This window comes from Ursus maritimus, unplaced genomic scaffold (assembly GCF_017311325.1).
Source record: "Ursus maritimus isolate PB19 unplaced genomic scaffold, ASM1731132v1 scaffold_2, whole genome shotgun sequence".
In the NCBI taxonomy this organism is placed as follows: domain Eukaryota; kingdom Metazoa; phylum Chordata; class Mammalia; order Carnivora; family Ursidae; genus Ursus; species Ursus maritimus.
In genome coordinates this window covers 3,022,808-3,049,291 of record NW_024424452.1, presented here as the reverse complement: position 1 = coordinate 3,049,291, position 26,484 = coordinate 3,022,808, and the positions used below count along the sequence as shown (strand labels likewise).

Below are 26,484 nucleotides of genomic sequence, written 5' to 3'. Positions count from 1 at the left end.
GCCCACCAAAGACTGTTCTGTAGCAGTGTTTTTTATTTCTGGCATTCCCTTTGATTTTTTCTTGGAGTTTCCATCTCTCTGCTATTCTATCTGTTACTGTACTTTTTTTTTTTCATTAGGGCCCTTAAAATATCAATCACAGTCATTTTAAATTCTCTATCTGATAATCCCCAAATCTGTGTCATACCTGAGTCTGGTTCTGATGCCTGATTTGACTCTTCAGACTGATTTTTCTTGCTTTTTATTTAGCATGCCTTGTAATGTTTTTTGAAAGCCAGGTATGATGGATGGGTAATAGAAATTCATGTGAGGAGGCATTTAGTGTGAGGTTTTATGTCCAGCTGGCTAGCCGCTGGACTGTGTTTAACATCTGCTGTCTCTGTAGTGCCAGAAACAAGTTCCCTTGTTGTTGTCCCTCCCTCCTATTGTCTTCAGGGTCCTACAAACTCCTTAAGTAGAGCCTGTGTCTTGCAGCTATCTCACTTGCCATCCACTGTAATTACATTGGAACGCTGCTGATGTGGTGGTGGGTGTTTGGAAGGGAAAATATCTGTAATCTTATGATTAAGTCTCAGTTTTTTAGTGGACCTGAATCCTTGGGCTGAGACCTTAAGAAGTACATCTAGACCATTTTTCTCTTCCCTTACATGAGACAAGAAGGCTAGAGGAGGCTGGAGCTGGCTAATTGCTCTGCTGTAATGTTAGATAAGGCTCTGGTGAGTTATTTTTCCTTACAGAACTGGACTTTGTGGGAAGAATGCTCTGGGTGCATTTCACAATGGTTACTTTTTCTCTTCCCTGCTTGGAACAAGAGGAAGCTTTTCTTCCATTTTTACAGTAAGAATCCAGGAAGATTCCAGGAGATAAACCTCACAAAAATTAGGAGTCCCCTAAGACTGGGCCTCCAATAATTTTAAATCTCAAATTAGTCCACACTCAGCCTCCAGTGATTCATCAAAACTACCACTTAAGTGCTCCTATCATCTAGTGGCTCAGTGGCTTCTGTTTGGATAGCTGACCTCATCTGTGATTCTCCGTATTCACCTGCCTCCCCAGCCTGTGGGGTGGAGGTCTGCCCTGTGACCTTAATTCTCTGATGGGTCTTTAACACTGAGAACATGTAGTTTCAAATTACCATCTAGAATCATGCTTTCAGCCTGAAGAAATTTCTTTAGTGTTTCTTATAAGGAAGATCTGATAGCAATAACTTCAATTTTTATGTATCTGGGAACGCTTTATCTTCATTTTTGAAAGAGATCTTTTCAAGATTGGTTGACAGCTTTTTCCTCTGAGCAGGTTGTATGTCATCCCACTGCTTTCTGGCCTCTACTGTTTCTGGTGAGAAGTCAACTGTTAATCTTATTGGGGTTCCCTGGTGAGTAATAGCCATTCTTCTCTCTTGCTTCTTTCAAGATTTTCTTTCAGAAACTGGACATTTTAGAAAATACATTGTTGCAACTCTGAGTATTGGTATTGGCCCACTATGGGGCTTGTTACTGTTATTTGCTTGTTTATTTATTTATTGACTGGTTGAATTATTTTAGTAAAGTATATTTCTACCTGAGAATGCTAAGCCTCTGATGTTGCTCTTTGGGTATACTGATGGTCACCCTAGGATGACAGTGGTTTCTGTAGGGGTCTTTTCCTTTCTTTTTCTGAACATGTCCAGCTGTTAAACTCTACTAATTGCCAGTTGACTGCTTTATTGTTTCCAATAATACCCTGAGGCATAAATTGGTCAACAAATGAATTTAATCAAATTCTGGGTTCTTTGAAATAATGATTTTTGAAGCCAGTGTTTGATATTTGTTCTGACTTCAGGAGGACTTCCCTCCCATCAGTGGCCAGGAAAAATCTCTTAGCCAGGGTTCTGGAGCTAGGAGTGGGGACAATGGCAAATTTCTCTGAGTGTCATGCTAGGAGCTGAGCTCCAAGTGGAAGGGTAGGGTAGAGGCCTGAGCTCCTCTTAACTTGCCTCTCTTGGTGTGCCTCACAAGTCTAGACAAAGGTGATGTGGACCCTGTATTCCTTATGTGCTAAGCCCTAAAAGTGGAGGGTCCCTTTCACAAGTGGAGGCTGGGTGGAAGGGAGCCTCTACCTGTCTACTGTACTCACTGGGGCTGAGACTCAGCAGTAGGTAGCTGTAGCAGGATAAGAAACACTGATGTTCTGCTCCTCCTGGAAAGAAAGCCCTCTACTGGGGAGCTGGAGGCATAAAGAGCCCTGTGTGTTTGTCTGTAGGACTCTGGAGTGGAGTCTCTACCTTGATTAAACTGGAAGTGAAGAAGAAGGAGCAATTTTGATTCAAATTCCACAAACTTTCACTTTTCTAGAATTTTTGTAGATTTTCTTGAATAGATTTTTATTTCTAGAGTCTTTAAGTGCTGGGTTTTAAAAAGAACAATTTTCATTAGTTTCACTGTGAAGTAGGTCAGTGGAGCTCTTCATACTGTGAAGCTAGAAGTTGATATCCTCTGATTTTTTTATTATCTATTTTTGATAATTACTGATTTCTCTTACTGGTGGTAATAATACTAATAAGAGAAAACATTTATACATTACTTTTATTTTAAAATTTAAAAAAATTTTATTTTTAAAATTTATTCATTTTTTTATTTTAATTCCAATATAGTTAACATACAGTGTTATATTAGTCTCAGGTGTATAATACAGTGACTCAGCAATTCTATACAATACTCAACGCTCATCATGATTAGTGTACTCTTTAATCCCTATCACCTATTTCACCCATCCTCCAACCACTCCCTTCTGGTAACCATCACTTTGTTCTGTATAGTTAAGAGTCTGTTTCTTGGACTGTCTCTCTCTCCTCCCCCACCCCCCTTGTTCATTTATTTTTTTTCTACATTGCTTTTAGGTCAAATTAGATGAAATTGCCAATATCCAGCTATTTCATATTATTTAAACTATTATGTTGATGAGGGAACAGAGGGCGAGCTGAGGACGGGGCAGAGGCTGACACCCTGCAACACCCCCCCCCCCCGTCACTGACGGGATGTGCGTGGCATTCCTCAGGCACCCCTGGCTGCCCAAAAGCTAAGGAAAAGAAAAACAAATGGTTAACTAATACAGATCACAATCCTGCAAGACCTGAGTCTCCCTCAGTTTACACATGTCCTAGTGATTTACAAGGAAGAAGCTTTCTTATCAATAGCCTAACTTCCAGAGGCCCATAATTCAGTTTCCTGGAGCCCTAACATTACCATCCTCTCCATAAAATTGAGGGAGGCTGAGGCAGAAGGAAATGTAAATAAAATGGAATTTCTTTTAAACCTGCAGCCCATTGATAAGGACATGTGATAGGAGGAAAGTAACATTCTCCCAGGAAGCTCCCAACTATCTTACTATTAACACCTTCTAGAGGGGTCAACAACCTTAACTTGACAATAGCAAGGCCTCCAGTATCCTATGAGTCTTCTTTAACATATGAAAGTACTTTCTCAACCTCCCTTTTTCCTTACCTCCCTCAACCCCATAGTATATAATCAGCCACCCCTCACAACCCAGGGCAGCAGCTCTTTCTGCCCATGGGTCCTGTCCCAGTGCTCTAATAAACCACCATTTTGCACCAAAGATGCCTCAAGAATTCTTTCTTGGTCATCAGCTCCGGACTCCACCCCACAGAACCTCACCGATATTCCACAAGCTCATCAATGTGGTTGGTATAATTCTAAATGATTTACACATATTATTTTCATTAATCCCTAAAGCACCTCAGTGAGGTAAGTACTATTATTATCCCCACTTTACAGATGAAGAGAACTTTTACAGAGAGGTTAATGTGCCAAAAAACTGACAGCCAGTATGTGGTGGAGCTGGGATAGAAACCCACAGTCAGGATATATGTTCTTAATCACCATGATATAGGAACTCTCAAATTAATAGTTTTCAATCAATTACTTTGGAATTTTCTGGAGACACAAATTTGCAAATGATATATTTTTTTCTTCTTTTCTTTTCCTGTAGTGTTATTACTACTTCCCATGTCAAATTATATTGGTGAGAAATTGGTGGTCTGTCCCTTCTATTTCACACACTAATTCTGAAATCACTAAAAATATTGCACACTTAACATACGTGCTATGGGACAGGTACACAAACTGCAGTTTAGGAAAAGGGGCACAGGATTGAGCTTAGAGTCAACAGACTTGGATATTGGTGGTTTCTCAATGTCAGTAACGAGGTACATCTTTGGGAAGTCACTTACAGTGTGCTCCTTGGTTTGCACCGTAGTAAAATTTAAATGATCAAGCATGTCCATCCCAGTAGTTCAATCTCTTTCTTTGGTGAATTAGTGACATAGTGACATGGGATAAATGAGATTGTAAATGCTAGGGCTCCTAGCTTAAAAGCTTTATATAATTTGCATAAATCTGCATGCTGAGTCCAAAAGGCACAAATCCGTAATATTAAAGTTAATTAGGGCAAACTACTATTTAATATGAATCTAGTATTCAAGAATAACACAGATAAAATACAGAGGAGTTTTAAAAATCAATTGTTTTAATCATTTCCTGATTAAAATAGCTAAAATAAGCTTCATACACATATGGCACTGTCAGCGGGGTACACAACTCCCACACAGACCACTGCAGGAGAGCAGGGTAAAGATAAAGAGTGTTCCAGGGAGCTGGGATGACATGGAGCTGTAGATTTCTGTTCAGTGCTCCAGGAATGTAGGTGGGTTGATAGGGTCTTCCTATCTGGTCCTCCAAAGGAGGTTCTGGGTCCTCCAAAGACAAGAGAAACTTAAAACACTGCAGATAGTCCCATGGTTGGTGGAGGGAGGACTGTCCCAGCAAACCCTCCACATTTTTGTTAGCACTTCAGAAAGTAACTAGAACAACCACTTGGTGTGTATGAGATGGCAGGGTGGGCTATTGAACGAGATGTGGCCAAAGAAGCCAAGTATTCTGTAATCTGCGGACATTCTACTCCCTGAGATTCCAGAAGGCAGCAATAGGCACATTAACCAGAAGTTTAGGTCCCTGATGGCTTTTCTATACACAGAGACTCTTCTCTCTTCCCTATGGATTTAACCTGATTGAACCTGATTGAACCATAGGAAGTCACTTGAGAGAAGCACCTCCAGAATAGAGTAAAAACTTCTGAAAATCAAATTCTTCATTAAATTAATAAGAACACTGCAAAACCTTTTTCAGAACTCTGGAAATTAATCAGAGGCTTACAATAATCCAAGGAGTGTTTATTAAAGAAAAACCTTTAAGATGACCTTTTAACCTTAAAACTTTCAACCTTAAAAGATGATCCTTGTTAAAAACAGGAGGGGGAATGAAGCATGAGAGACTATGGACTCTGAGAAACAAATGAGGGCTTCAGAGGGGAGGAGGGTGGGGGAATGGGATAGGCTGGTGATGGGTAGTAAAGAGGGCACGTATTGCATGGTGCACTGGGTGTTATAAACAACTAATGAATCATCAAACTTTACATAAAAAAATAAATAAAAATTAAAAATTAAAAAAAAACAAAACAAAACAGGAAACTTTGGGTGTTTCAACTTGGCCTATTCCTATATCCCTCTCCCTGCTTCCACAGAATCCTGAAAACCAAGAGCCCTGAAACTACAGTAGCCATGAAAACCAAGTTGCCTTGAAGCCACTAAGCAGAATAGAACAGAGAACTGTTACTATTTTGTTAGTCAAGAAGTTTCCTAGAAAAGCTCCATTCTTAGTGTTTGCCTTTATTTGACCTAACTCAGACTTCACCCTCTATGACAAGTGCTATTCCTACAGCATTTGTTGAAAACAATCAGTGACAATTGTTCAATATTGTAGTAGCCTGAGGCAGTGGTGGCTATCAAGAGACAGATCAAAAAGCTTAAAAGGAAAAAACTGGGGAACGAGATGTCCAAAGGAAGTTTTGAAAAGCTCAGACATATTCCAGGAAATTTAGAAGGCCACACAGATGTGCAGGACTTTGCATGTATACAGGAAAGACCTGAAAAAGCCCTAAAATTTCACTTCTGCAAGAATGCAGCAATATGTGAAAATATGATACATTAATAGAAAGAAGGGAAAAACTACATCATCTCAATTGATGCAAAAAAAGAACTTGACAAAATTCAACATCTTTTCACAATAAAAACATCCAATAAAGTGGGGATAAAAGGAAAATTATCTCAACATAATAAAGGTCATATGTGGAAAGCCCACAGCTAATATCATATTTAATGATGACAGACTGAGGGCTTTTCCTTTAAGAGTAGGAACAAGACAAGGATACCACCCTTTAGCCACTTCTGTTCAACACAGTATTGTAAGTCCTAGCAGAGCATTCAGGCAAGAAAAAGTAACAGAAGGCATCCAAATAGGAAAAGAAAATGCAAAATTTTCTGTTTATAGAAATGACCTTATATAGAGAAAACCCTAAAATTCCCCCCCACACACACACAAAAACACAAATTCAGTAAGGTTGCAGGAAACAAAATCAACACGCAAAAATCAGTTCCATTTCTATACACTGACAATGAACAATCCAAAAATGAAATTAAGAAAGCAATTCCATTTAAAACAGAGTGAAAAAAGAATGAAATACTTAGGAATTAACTTAACCAAGGAGATGAAAGACTTACACAATGAAAACTGCAAAATATTGCCAAAAGAGATTAAAGAAGACACAAATAAATGGAAAGACATTCCATGTCCACAGACTGGAACACTTTACATTATTAAGATGTCAATGTTACCCAAAGTTAACTATAGATTTATTGCAATCACCATAAAGACCCCTTGCTGTTTTTGCAGAAATAGAAAAATCCATCCTAAATTTTGTATGGAATCTTAAGGGACCCCAAAAAGCCAAAACAATCTTGCAGAAGAACAAAGTTGGAGGTCTCATACTTCCTGATTTTAAAACTTATAACATAACTATAATAATTACAACAGTGTGGCACTGGCATAAACCCAAACATACAGACCAGTGAAATATAATAGAGAGCCCAGAAGTAAACCCTTTCACATATGTAGTCAAATGATTTTTAACAAGAGTGCCATGGGCACTCAATAGGGAAAGAACAGTCTTTTCAAAAAACGGTGGTAGGAAAACTGGACATCCAAGGGCAGAAGAATAAAGTTGGACCATGAACTTATATCATATATAAAATGAACTTGAAATGGATCAAAGACCTAAGTGTAGGACCTAAAACTATAAAACTCTCAGAAAGAAAACAGAAGAAAAGCCTCATGAAATTGGATTTAATATGATTTCTTGGATATGACACCAGAAGCACAGGCAGCAAAAGTGAAAACGGGTAAACTGGCCTACAGGGAAATGTAAACCAAAAACACAACAAGATCACCTGCCATCCACTATAATGGCTGCTACCCAAAAGAGGGAAAATAACAAGTGTTGGTGATGATGTGGAGAAACGGGAATCATGTTAAATTGGCATGGCCACTATGGAAAACAGTGTGGCAGTTCCGAAAAAATTAAAAATAGAATTATTCCATGATTCAGCAATGCCACTTCTGGGTATATATCCAAAAGAACAGAAAGGCCTTAAGAAAATATTTGTACACTCATGTTCCTAGCAGCATTATTCATAATAGCCAAAAGATGGAACCAACCCACGTGTCCATCAACTGATGAATGGATAAACAAAATGTGGGTCTATCCATACAATGGGATAGTATTCATTCTTAAAAAGCAAGGAAATTTTAGGATGCCTGGGTGGCTCAGCCAGTTATGCGTCTGACCCTTGGTTTCCACTCAGATCATGATCTCAGGGTTGTGAGATCGAGTCCCACATCAGTCTCCGTGCTGGGCCTGCTTGAGATTCTCTCTCTCCCTCTCCCTCTGCCCATCCACCCACTTGCTTGCTCTCTTTCTCTAAAAAAAAAAAAAAAAAGTAAGGAAATTCTGACATATGCTATGATATGGATGAACCTTTAGAATATTATGCTAAGTGAAATAAGCTAGTCAAAAAAACAACGAACACTGTATGATTTCACTTACTCGAAGTTCTTAGAGTAGTCAAACTCAAAGGAACATGAAGTAGAATGGCGGTTGCCAGGGGTTAAGGGAAGAGAGGAGCAGGACGTTGCTGAATGGGCACTGAGTTTCAGTTCTGCAAAATAAGGAAGTTCTGGAGATGGTTTGCACAACAATGTGAATATACTTAACACTATTGAGCTGTACAGTAAAAAATGGTTAAATTATAACTTAAATGTATTTTACCACAATTAAAAATAAAAAAATAAATGAAAAAGAAATAGAAATGGATATACAGTGAAATAAATGAAACAAAATAAGTAGAGGCACAAACAGAAAATCTAGGGGGTTTTCTAGCTTCTGCTTCAAAGCCCTTCCTGAGTTCCAGCTGGACTCCTACCCTGGGATTCTTTTTTTTTTTTTTTTTTTTTTTTTTTTTTTTTTTTTTAAAGATTTTATTTATTTATTTGACAGAGATAGAGTCGATCCCGTAACGCCGGGATCACGCCCTGAGCCGAAGGCAGACGCTTAACCGCTGTGCCACCCAGGCGCCCCCCTACCCTGGGATTCTGAAGATACTTCTCATAGTCTAATTATAAATTCTCCATTGGGCTTAAACCATGGAGTGGTTTTCATGCAACTGTAGGAGTTTTAGCCGACATGTACACATAGAGGAAGGAGAGGGACCTGACACTAAAGACACGTTGCTGACTTCATAATTCTCCCAGGAGCCTGCTTTGTGCTTAACTTGGAAAATATAGACTACTGGGAATGAAACACTGCCCCCAAAAATGTCTGATCCTAAATATACTACAATTTGTTTCCAAGAGGGAGGCTGCTCACCTCAAAACCTATGTAGTAGATTAAGTGGCTTAGATATACATCACCACACTCACCACGACTGTCCCAGATACATCTCAGACGTAATTTGGTCTCTAGTCACTCCCTCCAATTGGAAAAGAGCTAGTTTTAATTAATAGTTATTTCATTTGATACAGTTTTGGAAAGGAAACATTATTTAAGCTGCAATTGGTAACTAATCTCAGATAATATCTTTAACTGAAATGTTTACTCTTACTGAATTACTGACTTAATACTTACAGAGAAACTCCATTACAAATTCTAAAATGAATCTCTCTTCGAGTATAATTTTTAACATCATCTATAGTGAATCGAAGTCAGAATGCAGATTTCATGACCTTTTATGAATTTGGATAGATGTGTGTAAAGACAAACTTAACATTCTTTTTCATCTAGTTATGCCAATGTGGATTTATTCTCAAGCAAGTCACAGATTTCAGGCATCCCTCCTCCAGTTCCTTACTGAGCACCAACTGTGGCTTAGACCACTCCTCCAGGAGGGGCAGAGTCTAATGATAGAAATAAATTTTCAAACAACTATAATTAAATATCAGCATGATCCTATAGGTAAATGAACAGAGCTATTGTTCCTTAGTTCCAAGCACGGATCATGAAGATGAAACAGGTTCTTTGAACTTTCATCTTATTGGGAACTTGGGCAAGAGGAAAGGAGCTTTTTCCTGAAAAGGAAAGCTCCTTTTCAGTACAGGCACAACGAGGGCATGTGGCAGGTCTGCATCAACAGTTCCTGACATGCATTCTCAGGGTAGATGATCTGAAACATTTGGAAGCCTTTTGAACATTAAACTCTTGGGGCTCACTCCTCAGAGATCCCAAATCAGTAGCTGGGGGATGGGACCCCAGACCAAATGTCCTAGGTGATCCTGATTTGCATTCAAATTTGAGAGCCATCTGTCCTGAGAACAGTCATCGTAGGGTGTGAGGACTGGGATAAACTCCATGCAGAGATGGCTGTGAGACAACAGCCTTCTGAAACACCACCCTGGAGAGCCTCTTGCAGCCCCCCATGCTATTTCATTCATTCCTCCATTTCATAAATATGTACTCATCACTGTATTGCTAGTCACTGTACCAAGGGCTAAGGAAGCAAGAGCCAAAGAAGACAGACATAGCCTTGGGCACTCAGGGCCTGGGGGGTGACGCAGATATTAACTGCATGATCGAAATGGGGTGGGGCTCTAGGAGGCAGCCGGGACACCCGCCACAGCTCCACAGCCACTCACCCGTCAGTGCTCTGACCCCGGTGTGAGGAAATTTAGAACGTGCAGCTCTGAAGCGAGGACCAAGTAAGTCCATTTAAAGCAAAGAGGGTGCTTCCATTACTTGTGGTCTCTACATATCCATGGTGAAAAATAACTCATGAGACATCTCTGTCGAATGAAATACTACAAGTAATTTATTGTGTGCAGCCATCTAACTGAACACGTTCACAAGGCCTCCCAATGTAGCAACTATTTTCATGCCGTCCTGTTCAAGTTCTTCAGAGTATCTACTGGGAAACTGAGTTTGACTCAAGAGGCCTATTTAAAGACACAAGGCAATAAATTGAAAGATCCTTTAAAGACCAAACACATCACAAAGTGGGCGTTCAGAGTGATAGAACACCTTCTTTTAAACAAACTTATCAAAGTCTTTTATGCTTATCACTGAACTGCCTAATGTCTGTTCTATTTAATTGGGGGAAAAAATAGAGCCCCAGAGATGGAGTCACTTGCCAACGTGTAGACAAATGACCAAAATGCAAGCCCACAGCTCAAAGATTACGTCCTAGAAACTGGGTTGCCCTTCCAATCAAGATATTCATTTTCCACATCTAGGATGGCCGCTTGAAGAAACGTTGAATGGCACATAAGGAGATCTAATTGGCACCCCAACAGTCCAGTGAGGGTTAAACCTTGGGGTGGTGCACAGGCTCTGCTTTATAATGCTTATTGTAGCAGCTGTGGAATCCTGAATTGAAGGATTCACATCCTCTCTGCCACTAAATTCCTAGGCATTTCAGTGCCTCAATTAAACCAATAAAGAGGACATATTGCAAGGATTAATTAGTGTTTCCCTCTCAGTCTCAGAACACCTCACGTGGAGAAAGCAGAGAAATGTGTTGCTAATAAGAATATAAAAGTATAGTTATTAGCACTGAACAAAAAATATGTGACTAGACATAGTTAGGATTGAGAGGGGACTGATGGAAATGAGTAAATATGAATGGTATAAAGCAGAAACTTAATTGTATAAAGTTTTAGAAAAAATCTTCCTTGTGCTTACCTTGGAATTTTAGAAAATTCCACTTTATTCTGTCTAAATAGCTCCAAATAAGATGTAAGCTCTCTCCTGACAAAGTGCAAAAATGTAGTTTTATATTCATATATGTTTATAAATTCTTCTGTATTCATTTGATCACAACAATTTGAAAACAGGTTTTCCCACACCATACCGACAAAACACACCAACAGCTGGGGTTCCCTAGTTCACTATTCTGTACCATTACTCCTAAAAACTAGACAGCCAACTGGAATGAACACTCCTTCCTTCATCATTTCATCTTAGAAATAAAATTAGCAGGAGGCTTTTCTCCGTGGGGATTCCATTCTGTTTCTTCATAAATCTATATGCTTCTTTTATTCAGTTCCCTGAACATACTGTCTAAGAGTGGTGTTTGTATTCCTGGGGTTTCTGTCATCATCATGTAGGTGACAGAACGATCACAGACAGAATAGGTTAAGAGAAAGAAAAATTATCTACTTAAAATGCCTACTCAAGATGTCCACAGAGATGGATCTCACCCACGAAGTAGATTAAAATACATAATGTGTTTTGCTCCGAATCAATAATACCAAAAGTAAAAGAATATGCAGGAGAAAAGTCATCCTCACTGCTGGTAGGTATCAACTGGCTTACGTAGTATTTCACCAGTTCTGGTACATATCTGCCTCCCTGTATCCACTTTCTGGAGTAATGCCCTCCTCTATTGATGCTGGACTTGGTCATGTGACTCGCTTCGCAGTGGTCCAGTAGCAAATGTAACAGCTTGAAAAGTGGCAGCTTGAAAAAGCATTTGTGAATTTCTGCTTTCTCTCCTGGACCCACTACTGTGGAAGGATATGGGAGACATGTGGAAGAGAAATGAGTCCATCTGAGGCTATCCTTGATCAGCCATTCCCAGGCATCCTGCTATCCATGACCATGGGTGCATAAGGGAGCCCAGGTAACTGCAGAACAACCTAGCCAACCCACAGACTCATGAGAAATAACAAAAAGTTACTCTTTGAAACCACTAAGTTTGGAAGTGGTTTGTTACACAGCAATAGCTAACTGATACACTACTCAATGGAAAAGCAGAGAATATTAAACTGAGAACCAAAATTATCAAAATAAAAGCTATCCTGAGGTCCATCTGGGACCTTAATCTTGATGCTGTATTTCAAAGACTGATGGCAGAGCCATGAAAATGCCTCTAGTTTGGGAGCCAAAGCAAAATCTTCAAGGCCAGAGTATGGTGGGTACAGTTGCCAAATAGCTGATTATACATCCTCTCACTCCCTGCACCCTCTTACCACATCTGAGGCTCTTCCACTTGGCTGCCTCTTGATCTGTTTGCTCTAGCTAGTTTCCTGGAAGGAATATGGGCCTTAATTTTGTGAGTAAGGAAAAATGACCTAAGATCTGGAACCCAAGCCACAACTCTCACATGCCATTGGCTTCCTTCCCAGAGAAAAAGGCCATTTGTCACTTCATCCTCTCAGTCCTGCTGCCAGGACACTTAATCTTCTGATGGGCTCTTCCCACTGGCACCGGTCCCCTCTCTTCCTTCCTAGAGTCTTCTCGTTCACATCTCTATTACCCTCCATGTCCTACACTCCTGTCATTTTAAAAATGACACTCTTTGAAAAAGTGGACACAGATGGTCCCAGAAGATTCAGAGTCTTGGCAATAGTCTCCTCTATCCACTGGCTTCTCTCCCGAGCTCCTACTCTGACTAGGGCTACAGAAAGCAGCCTGATGCCTCAGCTGCCAGATTCCTTAAACGACAGGCAGTAAGGCATGAAGAGTAGGGGAGAGCCCCCGCCTTCATTCACAGACATTTAATAAGCAGTCACTGTGTGTTGAGTTAAGATATCCCTCTATCTCCCAAACTGACCATTTGTTTAGCTACAGATGTGAGTATTCTCTAGGTCACCTATGTCTCAAAGGAATCCTCATTAATTATCCCCACTCCCAAGCTGTAAGCCATTTTCTCTTGTGAGGACAGAGACTTCCTTCCAGGGGCCATCAAATCCATACACATCCAAGCAGTAACTACAGACTGAATAAATAGTGGGTCTCACACAGGCACAAAAGTATTATTATTTTTCAAATATTGTGATTAATAAAATAGAAATTACTGTAAACACTGCACTAAATCCACAGTCACTATATGTGTGTGTATGCACACACATACGCACTAGCACCATTATGCATTTTCTCAGTTATCGAATAACAAGAGGTCATTAATTATGTGAGACTCCTTGAAAGTTTTGGTCATTAAAAAGGGTCTTCCTATTCAAACAGGCTGAATGGAAACCACTGTTCTAGAAGTCATTCTAGAACATTCTAGTAGTTTCATTTTTAGGTTGACCTAGGGTCACAGATATTCTCTGGGGTTATCTAACATCTTTCAGATCAAACCAAATATAAATAAGTCTCAGGGTCTAGGGAAAGGTGTGCCAGACAAAAACCAGAGACAACATAACCATGTGTTTCTCAACCTTGGCACTGTTGACATTTTGGGTTGGATAGTTCTTTGCTGTGGCTGGCTGTTTACGTATCGGAGGATACTCAGCAGAATCCTTCAGCCTTCACCTGGCCTTCACCCACAAGATGTCAAGAGCACCCCTCCACCCAGTCGTGACAACCAAAAACGTCCTCAGATGATATCAAGTGTCTCCTAAGGGATAAAATCCTCCCCTGCCCCTGAACCACTGATTCAGACTATGATGAATATCTGAAGACAGCACTACTAGAGTGAACACTTCCAATATTACAGCCATTAAACTGTATGTTCCTTTGTGAGAGTCTATTTTCCTTTGGGCTAATAAGCAATTTCACACCTGAATATATGAATGTTAACTTTGGTTCTAAATTGAAAACAAAATATTATGTGATTTACGAAGATAAAGACACTTAATTTCACTGGACCTTAAATCCGAACTTCCATTAATACCCCAAAATAGTTTGATGCTGTGTTAAAAGAAGTGCCGACACTATCCAGGAGGACAGCGCAGCCCACAGAGATTAACCCAAGTTATCAAGTGGGATCCTGCACTGTCAGCAGCTAACCTGAAAGGCTAAGGTCATGAGGTCCAGGGAAACCCTATGTTCTCCCTCAAGTTGTCTTCCTTCATAATTTTTAAATACAAGTTTTTCTATGTCTCCTGTTGACATGAACACATTCATTCTTGAACGTAGTCCTTCTGATGGAAATTTGAGGTTGTTTTATACTGCGCTTCTTCCGTAAGCTATAAGGACTTTCGTTGCTCTTTCTGTTTAGAAAGTTTGCTTTGTCCTAGGCACTAGACTGGGGTTCGGGATGCATAACGCTCAGTCCTTATGGCGCAGGCAGATGTACCCACAGTGATAACACAGTAGGACACGTGACAGAAGCCGAAGAGAGAGTTTTCAGAACCTGTTCACAAGTGCTCAGCTCTGTGCTAAAGCCTGGCAGCTGCAGTCAAAGAAGACACAGTCTCTGACTCAAGGTTAATACAGGAGAAACTTTCAGAGAAATAAGAGGGAACACCATAGGCTTAGAGTTCAAAGGGGCAGGATTCCAGGGAGGTCAACCTCTGAGGCAGGCAGGGCTACACGTCCTGTAACCAGGTGGATGGCAAAGGCCAGCCAGCAAAGTGGCAGATACAGAGTATTTTTTCTGGAAACACTGGCTCCCTCTCAAATATATATTTGCACTCCTAGATTAGCCATTGGAGTTTGCTAACTCACGACTGTGTCGTCCTCCCCTCACTTCATCTCAGTGCTAAAAGGCCCTCCTTCACCACTGACCACAATTCTTAGAGGAGTTCTGAGGTTTTCCCCATGTGTAAAAGAAAGACCATAATTTTGATACGCTGTGGAATCACAGCGTGGGTCACTCAGCTAAGAGTTAGGCAAGCACCTCCCACCTTCCTCCTTAAGTCAGTTCTCAATAAATAAGTCTTATTTCCAACAATAAGTCTATGGTCTAATAACCCACAACATTGATCAGATTCAAAGGAACACATGTAGAAGGCGGTGAACCCTGAGGTAGTCTTTGTGGCACAGGCAGAACTAAAATAGGGAGAAGAAGTAAGGAAAGGGGGAACGTCGCAGTGGAGAAACCAAGCACACACTTCGGCCAGGTGGTCAAGGTCAACATCAGCAATGAAGAGTCACGTTGACAAGGCAGGCCCTTGATATAACATGATGAGAAGGGCACATTACTTCTGTGGCCCTCTTCCCATACACTTGTAACGCCTGTCTAACCATGAGAAAAAATATCAGAAAAACCTAAATTAAAGGCATGTTACATAAATATATGATGAGCCTTACCTCAAAATTGTCAAGGTAATAAAAAATAAGCAAGTCTGAGAAACTATCACAGATTGGAGGAACTTAAGGAGATGAGGTGACCAAGTGTAACTATGGGGTCCTGGAGGGGGTCCTGGGACAGAAAAGGGATATTAAGTAAAAACTAAGAAATTCTGAATAAAGTATGGACTTTGGTTAATATGCTTTATTCTTCATGATTCCTTTTTTAACTGTTGTGCCTGGGAAAAACGCAAGGATGGGTAGGGCAGAAGCAGTCTCATGAGAGCACAGAAATAACGCAGAGGGCTTCGGTGCCTGGCGGTGATGAGCTGGTGGTAAATGATCATGGTAAACCGAACATCACACTTTCCTTCCAGAACACAGAGCATTGGAACGAAACTGCTTCTCTATTTAGGGATTCTGATTACACATTACATCAGCAGACACAAACAAATAGAACTCTGATTAAATCAATATGGCAACAAGGTTGCTTTTTAAACTAAAAGTAACTTGCTCCTCTCTCTGCCATGTAAACAATCAGGGAGGGATACTTTCTCCAATGCCTATTTATGATGCAGGTGAAAATTTTAAGAATCAATTCCCTTCAACAGAGGGAAACACTGTTGTCTAACAGCAAGGCTGCTTTCTTGTCACAAGCATGTCATGGCTGTAGAGGCTGAAAGGCACGTTCCTGAAAGTGTCACTTCAGAGACCTACCTTATTCATGATCTATTTATCACGGAGACAGGCAATTACAGTTTGATTAGCGTGTAATGAATGGCGTTTCTTTCCAATATATCTAGCAAAGTGGGTGAGCAAAACCCTTTTGTTGTGATTTACACCCCTCTGGACTACACGGGGAAGACATGGTTAGTGACAAGGTGCTGGGAAGAGCTGGGCCTGGTGGTCGACCGCTTACTAGAACTGTGGGAGCAGGAGGTCTGCTGGCTCTGTGGTGAGCTGTGACTTCCCCTAGCTCCCGAGTCCATGAGAGAACCCAGAGGGTAATGTTCCACACTATCCACATTTTTAAGTCTTTAAAGCATTACATGTGCAAATCTTTTAAAATTTCTTTTGTAATCTTAGAAATGATTCAATAACAAAGAATAAAATCAGACACAACCGCAATGCAATGGATTAAGACCAATTAAAACGAATACTCTAGAAAACTAACGAAACACACAACAAAGAATTCACTTACTCCCTTAAAGGAAAACATGTGAAGAAGTGACAGCTGGGCCTCAGAACTTCCCACAAGGCTATAACACAAAAACAAAAACCACCCGTTCTGTAAGAAATGTCTACATTGAGTAACTGCCAATTTCGTTGTTTGCATCTACCATCTATCTTAATATTCAAAAGCCTTCACTTTGTTCTTCATTAACTGATCAGAGTTAATGGATTTTAGTAAGCATCCCTCTAAATCCAATCCTTAAAAAAGAAAGTTCCTCTCCATCCAGTGGCCATCACTTGTTGCTTGAAGTAGTGTGAAGAGCCTTACCAATTGGGTGCTGGTAACTAGGCTAAAATGTTCTTCGCCAATAACTTCTCAGACCCTGAAGTGGGAATTCCTGCTCTGTCTCACTGGGATGCTGGGATGGTGGCAGGTGATGTGGCTTCAAGCATACTTAGAAGATCAGCAATTTATTTTTCCCTAAAGGATCTGAATAGTGTCCCTCTGGCTCTGAGATATCGGCGCCTGAATACAACCTTATTTTTCTCAAGCCAGTCATTATTTTGTGATGTAAGCATGTTTTAGCCCAGAATCAATTGACTGTTCAATACAATTGAATTCCTTCTGTAGTAATTTTAGAAACTTTATTACAGTAGTAAATTGTGGTTTCAAATCAGATGTCATTCATGGCCAGGCTTACAGGGAGAGGAAGACCGTATACTCTCAGGCTGGTGCTCACAATGGTCTTGGTCTGCACAGCCGCGAAGGTGGATGGCTTCAGGCTGAGTCAGGGAGAGCAGAGGACATCGATGACCTCCTCAATGCGCTGCCCTCTCTTTCCTGGGCTCCTGTGTCTCTACTGGTTATTTATGTCAGAAAGCGGAAGGCAAGAGATAGACTGGAATTTTGCAATCACAGTAATATTATTGATAGTATTAATGTTTGCTTAAGGAGATCCTTAATTATAGATTCTTCTGTCATTATAATTGGAAAACTTTTTTAAAATGTGAAATTGGTTAAAACCTAAGTCATCTTCTAATTTTAAGGAGAAAGAACAGATGGTTATTTTCGAAACAGTACACCTGCAGACCTGCCCCAGCCCTTGGTCACATAACAACACTGTTAGATGCTGAGGTCTTAACGCCTGAGTTGTTGAGGCCAGGCTCTCAGCTTGTGAAACTCCCAGGAGTGGCAGCCAAAGAGTCGTGTTCTTCACCCTGCATTGTTTCCCCTCTCCGGTAAACTAAGTACAGTTTTGTGGAATTTTCAGAATGCCCCAGCAAGTTTTCTTTCTTGACTGAACTTTAATCAGAAAAACCAATTCCTCTACCAGCTGAAAGTGAATTCAACTCTCTAGAACCATCTTTCTCTTTAAAGTACTTATTTAGGCCCATATTTGGGGGAAAAGAATGTGTCAATGGAGGAAAGTATAAGCAAATGCAGCTGAAAAGAGCTTCCATGGCAGCTGGGCTGGCTGTCCACCAAAATCTTTTTTTTTTTTTTTTTTTTTGGTTTGTAAAATACACATTTCCACCCGGGGAAGCCACCCCCCGACCAGGAACTGTACGTCCAAGGCCTTCTGCAGGTAGGTGTGGCCGCAGGACAAGTTCCCTTCAGAGGACTGTTGGCAGGAATGCTGCGCGCTCCCTGCAGGCCAGGCTCTCACTAGGGAGGTGCTCCTCCCCGCTGGTCCTCCCTCCAAATGCAGGATGCGGAGCGGCAGTGCAGGGACTGCAGAGTGGAGTGAGCCCGTGTCTCTGAAGCCCCTCAAGGAAGACAGCAATCCAGGGACTGGGAGCACCTCTCCTGAGCTTTGCTGTAAAACTACTTCACTGTGTTTGAACTCTGCGTCTGAGCCTGTTTGTCACCACAGCCCGACAGGGCGCAGTAGGAGGACCCGACCTCGGAAGACGTGAACGCAATCGCATAAAAAGTTTTCTCTTGACCTCACCTCTCGGGGCACAATAAATAAATTCTGCTCAGACATAATAGGCTGACAGTGCAATAGAATGACTACTTAATATGCTGTGTTTTACTGTCTAAAAGTGTGAACTGTCTTCTTACAATCCTCAACCTTCAATAATAGAAAGAGTACAGTTAGAAATTCAGGCTTTATAATGAAAAGTTATATTATCATTAGGTCAACAAAACAGATCTAATTCTCTCACTGATTTCTTTCATTTTGTTATTAATGTGTGAATAAAGAAAACTGAAGTACTCTCCTTCAACTTCTGTGCTTGTCAAGTCAGCAAGACACTGGAGCAGCCCTTCAGAGTTTATTTTTAGCAACAACTATCGTATTTTTCAAGAGCTTATATTTAAGACAAAGATTTTTATTCTAGTATTTCAGGAAAGTACCCTCTGATTTCTATGGTAATCATATAAATTTATGTCGATATCTCAGCACATTATTTACTTTCTCATTTTGAACTCTTAATTTATTACTCAATAGGGACAAAGCTAAATTTTGAGTTCAGAAGTTTTTTTTACTTTAGAACACACTTGAAAAAGGCCTGAGAACAGAATTATATAGTCACAAATTCCTTCCTAATGGATATGCTATCTGGCCTTGCCCAAGTTACTTAACCTTACTGTTTCTGTTTCCCAAGTGTGAAATTGAATATTATATGTTACCTCTTTCTTCTCCCAAAGAGTAATGTAAAGTTTAAAACTTGTAAAGCAATTTCAAGGTGAAAGGAGTTTATAAATACTAAGTACTCAGCTGCTTCTCCTCTCTGCCTTGGGGAAATACATATTTCCTGAGAGTGTAGGAGAAAAGGCCAGAAGGGGAAGGAGTATGTGGCCTTGGAAGCCAGAAGCCCATCTGCTCCAGGGTCGGGCATGACCCAAAGAATGGACTGAGGGATATGTGACAGTCCCTGTCTCCAAGGGCCTGGAACCAGGTGTGTGTGGGGGGTGCAATTGCTTTCCCAGCACACATGTCTGGGCGTCATGGGGTGTAGGGGTGCTGTTAAATACATTATGGCCTTTTAGGAGCACCCCTCCATGTCCAGCACTGGGTGGTGTGCTATGGAGAGTACACGGTGCCTCCATGAAGAGCTCCCAGTTCTGAAAGAGCACATAGACATAAATGGAGGACAGAGGCAACATCCAGGCAAGGGGCTTTTGCGTGCTCGTCCCCTGGTGGTGTCTCCGGCAGCAAGCAGGAGAGCCGGGGGCTTCTGCCAAGTAAGAACTTTGTATGCACTGCTGTACCCTGGGCTGACTCCCTGGGAGAGCTGCATTTTCGTGGCTGCAGTGCCAGGAGACAGAGATCGCTTTGACTGTTTCTTCAGCTCAGCTATTCTGTTCTGGGGGTTCCTGTCTCTGATGGGGGCTTCGGCACAGGACATGGCCTCCCAGCCTCCCCTTCTTCCATCAAGCCTACGGAGCCAGAGCCTTCTTTTCATGTAAATCCTCTTAGAAAGACATACTACAAATAATTAGAAGAAAATCAGCGGATAACTGCCATGCAAAGGAGAGTTGAAAGGACAGCAGACAGTCCATGAAGTTTTCTGCTACCTGTTCCTAAGTCCTAGTAAAATGATGCAGAACACATTTCCACGAGCTCCCAGCTCTGGATTCTCTTTCCTTATGGGGCATATCTCCTCCTCCCTCTTCTTGCCCTTCCTCGGGGAGAACACAGTGCATTCTCCAACCTTGTCCCTACTTCCTCTAGAAATTCCAGATTTCATGACAGCAGATGTCTGGTTCCAGCAGAACTGACAACACAGGGTAGTTTGCTTCACAAGGGGACACCAATAGACGTGTGACCAAATCACTGCAGGACCCTCTCCAAAATTTGGAAGCTTATACTTTGAAAGCCTTATTGTTACTTGATTTTTACACATTCAAATAGTATTTATAATTTTTAAAACCCTGAAATCGAAATAATTACAGAGTCATAAAAAGTTGCAAAGAACTGTATTGCAAGTTACTCCCCCTAACCAGGTTGCTGAGAATTTTTATCATGAAAGAATGCTGGATTTTTCAAATGCTTTCTCTGTGTCAACGGATATGCTCATAAGATTTCTCCTTTAGCCTGTTGATATGACGGATTACATAGATCAATTTTCAAATATCAGACCAGCCCTGCGTACCTGGAATAAAATCGACTTGGTTGTGGTATAAAGCTCTTTTTATACTTTTCTGGATTCAATTTGCCAATGTTGTGTGAAGGATTTTTGCATCTATACTCATTAGACACATCTGTTGATAGTTTCTGCTTTTGTGCTTTTGACTGGATTCATAAAACGAATTAGGAAGTGTTACCGACTTTTGTATTTACTGGATGAGATTGTATAAGATTGGTTTTCATCCTTTCAATGTTTGGTAAATGTCTCCAATGAAAAGATCTGGGCTAAGAGATTGGGGAGGAGGAAGTTAATTACAAATTAAATTTCTTTAATGGCTGTGGTACTATTCAGATTATCTATCTCACATGGTTGCGTTTGGGTTTTTGTAGTTTTTGAGACTTTGGTGCAATTAACCTAATCAAATTTATGAGCTTGGCACTGCCTGTAGTATTATCTTTTTAATAGCTGTAGGAACTGTACTGATATCTCCTACTCATTCCTAATATGAGTAATTTACATCTTTTTTCCTTTTTCCAGTCCTTAAGGTGGGCACTTAAATTATTGATTTGAGACATTCCCTCTTTTTTAAGATTTACTTATTTATCTTAGAGAGAGAGTGGGAGAGAGAGAGAGAGAGAGTGCGCACGCGCAGGGGGAAGGGCAGAGGAAGAGGGAGGGAGAGAGAGAATCTCAAGTGGACTCTGCACTGAGCATGAAGCCCAACTCAGGACTCAATCTCATGAGCCTGAGATCATGACGTAAGGCTCCAAAACCAAGAGTCAGACACTCAACCGACTGAGCCACCCAGGCGCCCCTCCTCTTTTCTAATATAAACATAATGCTATAAACTTTCCTCTCAGCACATCTTTAGCTACATCCCACAACTTTGGTCTTTTTTACTTCATTTTCATTCAGTTCTATGTATTTCTTTATTTAAGATTTTGTCTCTGATCCATGAATTACTTAAAAGTATGTTGTTCAATATCCACATGCTTAGGGAGTCTCCTGTTATTTTTCTGTTATTCACTTCTAGTTTGGTTCTATTACGTTCACAGAACATACTTCACATGATTCCAATTCTTTTAAATTTGGACTGAGGTTCGGTTTTATGGGCTAGGATAGGTTCTATTTTGGAAAATGTTCCATGGGTACATTCAAAGAATGTATATTGTGTAGAGTTGTTCTAAAAATATCAATTAGGGGGTGCCTGGGTGGCTCAGTCATTAAGCGTCTGCCTTCGGCTCAGGTCATGATCCCGGGGTCCTGGGATCGAGCCTCCCATCGGGCTCCCTCCTCAGTGGGAAGCCTGCTTCTCCCTCTCCCACACCCCCTGCTTGTGTTCCCTCTTTCGCTGTGTCTCTGTCAAATAAATAAAATCTTTAAAAAAAAAAAAAACCTTAAAAATAAAAATATCAGTTAGATCTTGTTGGTTGATGGTATTGTTCAGTTCTTTCATATCCTTGCCATCAACTGTTTCTGTCAATTGGTGAGAGTACCCAAGTAGAACTATGGCTGTGCCTCTGTCTCAGGATAGCTTCTGTTTCCCATGCTTTGAAGTTGTGACGTTCAGGGCACACACAGTGAGGATGCCTATGTCTTTGTGGTGGAGTCATCCTTTCGTCCTTAAGTAATGGCCGATTCTTCCCTTTGCAATGGTCTTTGCTCCGAAATCTACGTCAGTGATAGTAACATAGCCAGTCCTGCTTCTTCTTGAATTAGTGCTTGCATGATACAACTTTCCACCTCCTATTTTCAACCTATATATACATCATTATGTTTGAAGTGGCTTTTGTAGTTATGTAGTTTTGACAGCCTCTCTGCCAATCTCTGTCACTTAACTGGTGTATTTAGACTGTTTATTCACTCTGTTTCTCATTCTTCCTTTCTCTTCTGTCGCCTTACTGTGGGTTTGTTGAATGATTTCTAGGATTCCATCTTAATCTACTTACAGTGGGTTTTAGTATCTCATTTTGCATAGCTTTTTTAGTGGTTGCTCTAATCCTTACAGTAGACATAGGTAGCTTGTATCAACACCCTACTACTTCAGATGAAATATGGAGAGCCTGTTCCCTTCCCCACTGTTTAAATATAAATGTCTTAAGTACCCCTCTCCATACACTTAGCACCACTTCAGATGGTGTTATAATTTTTTCTTCAAATTCCAAAAATAACATAAGAAACTCATAAGCGAAGGAGTCTGTACTGTTAACTTTCAGCCTACTTATCTCTTTGTTCTTCTTTCCTTTCTACAGTCTCAAACCACCTCCTCTGCTCATTTCCTTTCTGCTGGGAGAGCCCCGGTCAGTCATGCTTCAAGCACAGGTGTTGTAACGACAGGTTCTCTGAGTTGCCCCCTTCATTCCTGAAGAACGTCGTTGCCAGACATAGATACAGAATCAGCAAACTGGCAGCTCCTTTTGTCAGCCTAAAGAGTTTTGATTTTTCTTTACTTTTTATAAGTTTAAGTATGAAACATCTTTGTATTGATTTCATTGATTTTTATCTTCTTTGGGATTCACTCAGTTTCCTGAATCTGCAGGTTTGTGGGTTTTTTCCAATCTGGGAAGTTTTTAGCCATTATTTCCTTGAAGGCTTTTCCAGCCCCACTCGCCTGTCCCTTTCCTTCTGGCATCCCAAAGACTTGAATGTTAGATCGCAGATCCTGGAGGCTCTGTTCTTTGTTGTTGGTTTTTTTTTTTTTTTTTTTTAAGTCTACTTTTTCTTTGTTGTTCAGACTGAGTAAATTCTATTGATCTGTCCTCATATTCACTCTATTCTATCCTGTCATCTTTACTCTACTACTGAGCTCATCCACCTACCTTCTTATATTAATTATTGGATGTTTCAATTCACTAATTTTCATTTGATTCTTTTTTTAAAGTTTCTTCTTCTTCGCTGGGATTTTCTATTTTGTCATTTGTTTAAAAAGAATTAATAAATTGCTATTGAAACACCTTTATGAGGGCTGCTTTAAATCCTTGTCAGGTAATTCCAACGTCTGATTCATTGCAATGTTGGCTTCAGTTGACTGATTGCTCATTCGAGTTGGGGTTTTCCTGTTCCTAGGCATGGTGAGTGATTTTCAGTTGTATCCTGGACATTCTGGATATTATTTGAAACTCCTGGTCCTATTTAAATACTTTATTTTAGCGGGCAAGCCGAGCTTCACGTATAGCATCTAGCCGACTTATGTGTCTGTCGCTCCAATGACAATTCATTTTGCAGAGCTATTCAGGTCTCCTCCGGTCTATGGGGTCCGCTCAGGCTCCTGCTCTATTCCTGCTATTGCTGCCTGTGGAGATGGAAGGCACTTCCCTAGTCTACCCTGTGTCACTGGCTGCAAGGTGAGGGATACCTGGCCCTGTGGACTGAGAAAGCTCCTCTGGGCCATCAGGTGCTAGTAAGTTTCTCACTCAGTCTTGGCTGGTACGACCTGAGGAGGGAAGCCCACCTGGTCTACCTTCTTCCACTGGAGATGGATCAGAAAATGCTGAATCAAAGAGTTTTTAATTTAATAAAATTTCTGGTAATATTAAATAGTTCATTCATTTATAGTCTGCAGTTCATTTGCAAAAAGTGAAATAAAACCTTAAGTCTGCAATTATATTTGGACAATTTATGACAATCTAGTATATTTGTGAGTAGTCTAGTTTAATATTTACCATTAACTGATACTAATTACATGTGCAATTATTTTGGAATATAGTGAACAATAAGGACAATTACAGTCTTAGCATTTAACAGATTTTTAGTCATCATTTGAGAGGTTGAACCAACTGAGAGATGAGCATTCTCTCTACTTGATTTTTCACTTAGTTTTTATTTAATTGAGTTTTAATACTATAGAATATTGATTTACAACTTAAAAGATCAGAATTATAATCAATCTAAGCCTACATTGCATTCTCTCACAGCCCATTTTAAAGTCTAAAAGATGGTGTCATTTATTAATTTCATTGTAATTTGCACTTAATTAGAACCTCTCCCTGTTTGAGACTTATATACAAGACAACTCATTCCAGCACAATTGGGAAATAAGATATCCTACAAGAGCAAATTTCTCAGGCATTTAAGGCTCAGTGCTTAAAACATGGAAACTTGTTTTAGAATCACTATTTAAAGAAAATTTTCTGAAATTAATTATACTGCAGTTCCCTTCATTCTTAAATGAAGTGTATTGATGACACTTAGCCTTTTCTCGATGTCTCTGGACCATTTTCACCATTTGTATATTGTGTATTGATAATGACATCACTACTTACATGATGTGTACAGAACACACCGCACTTTAAGGCCATCATCTTACTGGTATGGAATGGGCAAACAAAATACAGTTATTATTCTCAATTTGGGAGGAAACAGTCTCAGGGAAGGCGAATGACTAGTAGATAATTAAGTAGTCCATCAAAAGGCAGGAAAAGGGGTTCAAAAAGCTAACATTCACATTGTGTTTTATACAGCCAAAGCCCTTTTCCTAAATACTATTTCATTTAATTTTAGTAATGCTAATATCATCCTTCATATTTTATAAGGAAACTGAGGCCCAGAGATTTTAAGCAATCGTCTGGTCACAAAGGGAGCAAGCAAGGCGTCTGCCTCCTGATCCTGGGCCGTCTGTAGTTGGGGGAATTGCGAACCCCCTTAGATCTAAAGTCCAGGCTGCTTCGGCCGCACCACGTCTGCACAGTTAGTCACACCTTCGCGACGTGGCTTCAAACGCCTGCCGTTCTGTGATCCCTGGCTCCACATTCTGCATTCTCCCGCCCCCTCTGCTGCCGCGGGGCTGTTGGCTCACTCCTTGCTGCTGTCTGTACCCTGTCCTTTCACTGTTTCTGATCTGATATTTCAAATGTGTTTGTGGATCGAGATGAAACAGCCTTTGAATTAGGGTCTGAGGAGCTCTCCCTTTCAAATCAAGCCATGAATTACTGGGACGTCTATCTCGGCTGTGCAAAACCCGCTTTGCTGATTCCTGGTTCCCCTTTATGTTCTTGATCGCAGTGATGACTAGGAATATGACTCATTAACCAGTGACAGGTTGTGACATATCATCTTATAAGCAATACTGCACAATAATTAGTTAAGTATTAAACTGTGGCGTGGTTTTGCTTTCAAGGCTGGTGAATCCTCCAGATGAAAGCTCAAGTTCAGATTCTGTGGCTTCACGATCAAATACTGTGACAGAAAGCTGTGGAAAGATATCTGATGACTGATTGGCTCTTATTCTAATAGAGTTGACATAGGTTTGAAAAGGTAAGTTTCTGTACTTTCTTTTACAAACACTAAAGTCTAGACCAAGTCTAATTCAATGGTAGAAGACTGTGTTGGGGAGAATGGAGTGGGGGGATGTCTAAGATCACGAAAGCAAGCAACGCAGAAACTCCTGAGGGGACGCAAAGTGTGTAATCCTCTATGCCTTTCCTCTCCAAACCCTTTCTTACTGTAAACTCTTTGGAAACCTTTTTTTTCTTCTTCCAGGATTTCTTCAGGCACAGGAAGACAAACAACCACAACTACACTTCACACAGAGCCTCGGTTCCCAAAGGAACTGAGGTAAAACATCATTATCTTTATCCCAACAGAGGAAGACAACGTCTTCACCGTCAGTCAGTTTGCTGACCAGACACACGTGGCTTTGAAGCAGGTGTTTATCCCGGGGGTGTGCTCACACTTTCCAGCTTGTGGACGGTTCCCTGTACCCTCTACTGCCTCCCGCAGCCCAAGACCCCTGCTCCTGCAGGACCACTAGGGCCATGGCCTGGGTGGGGCAGCCTGTCGTCCCCCCGCCACAAGGCCACACAGATGTCTCCGTGGTTGTATCTCTCCCCTTAAGACAAGACA

The 26,484-nt window shown here is 40.7% G+C and overlaps 1 protein-coding gene across 1 annotated transcript in view; it reads right to left on the bottom strand.

The window, feature by feature from the left end:
- The window catches only part of LOC121103724 (protein sidekick-1-like), a 409,695-nt gene that overhangs the window by 299,824 nt on the left and 83,387 nt on the right, over positions 1 to 26,484 (bottom strand). The window lies entirely within an intron of this gene.